The 5968-nt window shown below is 42.4% G+C and overlaps 1 long non-coding RNA gene across 1 annotated transcript; it reads right to left on the minus strand.

The window, feature by feature from the left end:
* Positions 1-387: 387 nt before the first annotated feature.
* Positions 388-5936, minus strand: LOC106727190. Its single transcript, XR_001363362.1, has 2 exons — positions 5593-5936; positions 388-1650 (listed from the first exon to the last, which is right to left on the minus strand). It is a non-coding gene; the product is annotated as an uncharacterized LOC106727190 (long non-coding RNA).
* Positions 5937-5968: the final 32 nt, after the last annotated feature.

The raw sequence follows: 5968 nt of genomic DNA on the forward strand, positions 1-5968 counted from the left end.
TTAAAAATGCCTAAAAAGAAGAAAGTGTTGATTTTAAACCAACTGATACATCTGCATATTTTGATTTTTACTTTTAGCCACTAGAAAGGTTAAATCAAAGGAATGACACATTCCCTATATCTTTTAGGATGAATATTACATGTTAATTTATATTATTTTCATGAGCTATGATTAACATTGGGCCTTTGAGAAATCAAAGATTTTAAACATTTAAGTCTAAAACTTCATCTAGTGCAATGACAGGAACAAAAAACAAAAAAAACAAAAAAAAAGAAGGAAGGAAGGAAGGAAGGAAGGAAGGAAGAAAGAAAGAAAGAAAGAAAGAAAGAAAGAAAGAAAGAAAGAGGAAAAGGAAAGCAAACAGAAAAACAGAGCAATAAAAAACTATTTTTAGTTAATTAATAGGAATTTAATTTTAAAGCAGGAGTATTTTGGGCAACTCGGGCTAATAAAGCACATTCTGACCATGTCTTAAAAGGGTCTTAAAATGTAAACTTCATGAAGATAAAGTCTCCCTTGGTTTTGCTCCAAAAGTTTGCGTGCTTTTTCATGACCTCTCCCTTCTCCCTTTTGCCCTGCATTGCAAAATTAGTTAGGGTTGCATTTCTACCACTTGCAGAAATGGAATCTTCATTCACCAGCCTTCTTTGATATCTGTTATACTGAACACTACATGGAATGCTAACATTTTTGTTCTTTAACTGTGAAATTTTTTATTTTCTAAAGATGGACAAATGTATTGAAAATCCAGGGCTCAGAAACTGAGTATAATTATGTGTGTAAAATAAAGAGGTGTCGTAAGGCATAAGCAAAAAGAACACTCTCTCTAATCCAATGGAAGTGTCTGGGGGAGGTGCTCCTGGATGTTGGGGGTCTTAAACATAAAGATACTTTCATGTCGAAGGAAGCACTCACCCCCCAGAGGTAAATGATAGTGTTAAAATATGATGATGGGGTCTCAACGCAGAGGAGAGAAGCTTGGGAACAGTGGGGTGAGCCGGCCCCTACGGACACATGGTGCTTTACAACATGGCAGAACTCACACCACACCCAGAAGAAAGAGCATGTCATCTCTCTCGAGTGAGGACATCTGAAACAGGGATATGTAAGAGAGAGAGTTAGATTCAAGCCAACAAGGCAAAGTTGAGTTGCAAATCGGACTGAGAGATTGAAGAGCAGGCCTTTGGGTTGGGAAGGGCTTTGCATAGCTCTTGGTCAAAACCCAACTTTATCAAAGCTCCAGCTACAGTGGCAGCAAGTTGTAGGCGAGGTCCCAGTGAGGCTCCTGAAACTGGAGGTGGCAGGTTTAGTGCTGGCACTCAGAGTGGGACGCAGAGTCCAGTATTGGAAGCGTGGGGTGGGGAGCCAGACTGCGGTGGTTTGAATCACACTGTTGTCAGTATCTTTGTGGTCTCCTTGGCAAATGGGATGAAAACCCTCCCTGCAACTCCCAGAGTCGCTGAGAGAACAGAACGAGTTGGTGCACAGTACCAGGAGCGCTCAGAGTACTCATCCGTGTTCATTGCTGTCACCTGCAATGAAGTGTTCCGAACCCTACTTCTAGCCGGTGTTTTCCAAATCATTAAAATGACGTTGGAATTAGACTGCCATGTTTGAGCTTTGAGCTTTGTTTTCTTCATCTCTTCACCTCTAAAGTAGAACATAAAAAAAATGCCTAGCACTGAGATCATCTATGTTAGTAACCTGTTAGTAGTAATCTCCCAACCAGACGATCACATGCACAATCACCTCTCTTTCCTCAAGACAAAAAAAAAAAATCTGGCGAATTTGGATTAATTGGTGTAGTCCAGGTTAGGCCTACCAAGGTGGATACAAGGAGATCCTGTGAGCACCTGAGTTAGAATTGCATGATACCTTGAGTTCGGTAGTGTTAAGGTTTCTGTCAGCTCTTTTGAGCATAAAGTTCTGTGATTAAACCAAATCGCCAGAAACCCAAGATTTCTCGGGCTTGTCTCAGAATGAATCTCAGACAGACCTGCAGACTTTCCCTTTGAGAGTGGTGTCCTCAGTGACCTCAAGTTCCAGCAGGGAAACCATCAACAGACATGTCCCTGTTGACCAGAGCTGCCATAGTGATGGCCACCCCTACTTTCCGATAGGAGATTTGGAGGTGTCCCAGCTTAGAGACCCGAAGGAAACCCTGGGGACATCGCTGTTTCTGAAATTACTTAACTGACTCATTATTTTTCAGCTGCCCAATGGGTTAGAGACCGAAATAAGCCTGTTGGCAAATGCTTCACCATTGAAAATTCTTCACAGCCAGAAACTGGAAACGAAAACTCTCTCCTGGTTTCACACTTTGGTGATGTTCAGACCATGGAAGGCTGTGGGTTAAGTGCATCAGTTAGAATGATATATTCAAGGATTTAAGGAATTTGGGCCAATTTCGAACCACGCCACTATCTCTGGCTTGACCTCAGCTCAATTCCTTAATCTTTTGGCTTCTTCCTCCATCTGCTCAAGATGCCTCTGGCAACACAACTGAGTGCAGTAGCTGTAGGACTAAATTAAATAATGGGCTTTCTATCGCCACTGAGGATGGAGCAAATTGCTCTTTTGTGGGATCCATTAGCTCAACGGAGAATATTAGCCCAGGATTCTGGGTCTATGATGGACTAAGAGGAATAGGGTAGCATCGATTCTAATGTCTTGCTTTGCCTCTAAATGACTCTAGACAGCAGGTGAAGAATACAGGGGAAGAAAAAGCAAAGAGGGGACAGAGGAGAGGGCTTGGGAAGCCAAAAGAAGAGATGGAAGGCGAAGGGATGGAGGCGCCTAAGAAAGGATGGGAGGGGTGAGTGGAGACGCAGCAAAGAGAAGAAGGGCATGGCAGGAAGAAAAACAAAAGCAGAATTTGAAATGAGGGATCCGATGATGGATGAGGGAAGTGTGGCGAAGGGGACAGAGCAGAGGGGCAGGCAGGATTCTTATGGAAAGAGAGGGCTCACTCCACATCCCCGGCTCTCCCTGCCGCAACCCTCAGCTTCTGGCTCTGGGAGTTAGCTTTAACAGTGTGAGGCATTTACCTCTCAAAAGCAGAAGAAAGTTAAGAAGATTCTTTAGATGAGGGGTCTTAAGGACCCAAGGAATTAACTGTTAGTCCAGGGGTGGGCAAACTTTTTGACTGGAGGGCGTTTACCTCTCAAAAGTAGAAGAAAGTTAAGAAGATTCTTTAGACGAGGGGTCTTAAGGACCCAAGGAATTAACTGTTCGTCTGTTGAAGGAAGGGCCATTACTCAGGGCTCCCAAGTCAAACAATTAAGTGCAGCCATGTAGGACAGAACATGATAGGCAAACAATAAGAGCAATAAAAGAGAACAAGATGGTTTTATGGGTTCTTATAGATGCCTGTGTACTCCTCTAAGCTTTACTCACTAAGGCTAACAGTTTCTAATCCCCTCACAACTTCACCTAGCCCCAAAGCAAGCTCACATATCTGCTTTGATCATTTTAGGAGTGGAAATAGAAAATCATAATAATGATAAAAGCCGCAGCTAACATTTACTGCCTACTTCATATCAGGCTTATACACCACACATTTTTCCAAAAGGGGATGGAGGTGGTTTACAATAAAAGACAAATTATAAGAGGAGAGGAAAAACTATACATATACACCTTGGCCGAGGAAGACTGGCACACATTTAACACTTACAGCAGTAGGTGGTTTTATAGACATTAACTCTTTGTTCTCTTCACCACCCTATGAAATAGCTACTTTTAATAGCCCCTTTTTTTATGGAGAAGGAAAAGGGAAACCAAGATTTGACATTACCTCCTTGGCTTGCCTTCAAAGACCAGTATTAAAAAAAAGAAGGTGGAGGAGGAGGAGGAGGAGGAGGAGGGGAAGGAGGAAGAGGAAGGAAAGAAAACAAAACTCAGTAGGAGTCTGGCTACTTACTTTCAACAATAGCAATTTCAAAGCTATTCACCAGAAAAAAATAGATTAGCTTTGCCCCCAAAAGATCCCCAGAACCGTCATTGTGCAGTGTCTCTCTTAATTTAGTTCTGAATATCCCTCATCCAAAGACCCTCATGACAAATTCCTCTCAGTACAGAGGCCAGGAAAGACTTTCTCCTACACAAACTGTGTGATTCCTTCCACCTGGCAATGAGAATTAGGAAAACCTTCATTTCCCCCATTTCACTTGGCTGTGAGAAAGCTTGGAACTAAGTTTTGTGCTCAAATGCTATTGTTAGTCTCAGTGAGTTTTTCTTGATTTTTTTTTTTTTTTAAGTATTTATCTTTCATGGCAAACCACCTAAGCCTCTTTGGGAGAAAGCACAGTATAAGTAAACAGAAGACAAAGTACAATTCTGTTGGGGCCATGCTAGGGACATAATAATTTACCAAAATGCTTTACATAACACTCCTGAAATCCTTTTATCTGAAAAAGAGTACTCCAAACAGAATCCTGGGCAGATACTATTGTTCATGGTGTTTATCAAATTTTTCATGCCCCTCAAATAGCATTCCAAACCAAACCACTTTGGGTAAAGAACAGAACATCTAGAGAAAATTAGCTGATTGCTCTCATATGTCTTCTTGTTACAGGGATCTAATTAAAGTTTTGAATCTTGTCCAAAACTGTGCTCTAAAATAAACCAATTGAAATCTACATTTATCAGCCAGGCGTAAAATGAAGAATAGTCTCACTCATTTCAACCATTCACTGGTAATGACTATGCTTCATTTGTAGATTCCTATTTGGTTCCAAAATTTCTTCCAGGAACAAAGCCATATCTTGTCCCTCTGATTGATTAAACACCACGCTACATGTTGTCACCGTTGGAGAAGCCTGTCAAGGGCCAAGATGTAATTTAATAACAAAGCCCCATCATCGCATGTTTGCTGCTTTTGTGAGCGGCCCATTCTTTCAAAGAACAAAGCCTTTCATTTCCACAACTTTCATTACAGGTGTGATTTCCTCTGCCTCAGCCTACTTGATTTTAGTAATTTAGCAGCTCGACTACAGAGACTCCATTTTATTTCTTCACTCTATTCCTCAGAAACATTTAGTTTTTCTTTTAATTTTATTAAATTGACTGGGGTGACACTGGTTAGTACAATTATATATGCTTCAAGTGCGCACAGTTCTATAACATCATCTGTACATTGCATTGTGTGTTCACCATCCCAAGTCAAATCTCCTTCCGTAACCATATATTTGACCCCCTTTTTTCCCCTATATTGCCTCCTCCCCACCCCCCTTTCGCTCAGGCAACAAACAAAGAAGACAAACACTCATAGGTACAGATGACAGAAGCGTTTGGTTTTGGTGTTGTAAACGTGCAACTGGATAGAGCTCATGGGGACGCTGGCATGGACCACGTGTTAGGGTGGAACATTTTCTTCCAGGGAGCCCACTTAGTAAGTAATGTACTGGCAGGTGTATTCTTTTGCCCATTTTAGTCGCATTATCAACAGGGAAAAGTTATTTCAGAAAATATGCTTCAGTTTGCCAATTTAGAAATCGCTTTGTAATGTCATCCAATGGTCTCCATGAAACACGCTGGCCTGGGTGCCGGGGCCTTAAATAAACAACAAGTGAAACACACAAGCTGGGCTCTTACTGAAGGTGTGGCTGCAGAGCCCTGGACGCGGCAGCCCGGGGTTCTAGCTGGCACGCTTCTGAACTTCGCCAAGTTCATTGTGCCAAAGAGAACATCATCAAACGCGTCCGGCAGAGAGCGTAAACATCTTTCAACCCGATTCTGCGCCATCAAACGCTCTCCAGCTAATTTCATTTGGTGCATTACTCTGGAAGAAAATCGAGGCCAAGTGAAACTGCGGAAATGGGAACAATGCAGGGAGGAAAAATCTCACCCCATTAGGGGAGCCGTTTCTTCTCCGCACAAATAAGCCCACCACGCCTTGGAGGCAAGACTAGATGGCTCCAGGATATTCTTAGAATGCTCCCCCCCCTCCCCCCCGCCCGGGTCCCGTCCT

This window comes from Myotis brandtii, unplaced genomic scaffold (genome assembly GCF_000412655.1).
Source record: "Myotis brandtii unplaced genomic scaffold, ASM41265v1 scaffold384, whole genome shotgun sequence".
In the NCBI taxonomy this organism is placed as follows: domain Eukaryota; kingdom Metazoa; phylum Chordata; class Mammalia; order Chiroptera; family Vespertilionidae; genus Myotis; species Myotis brandtii.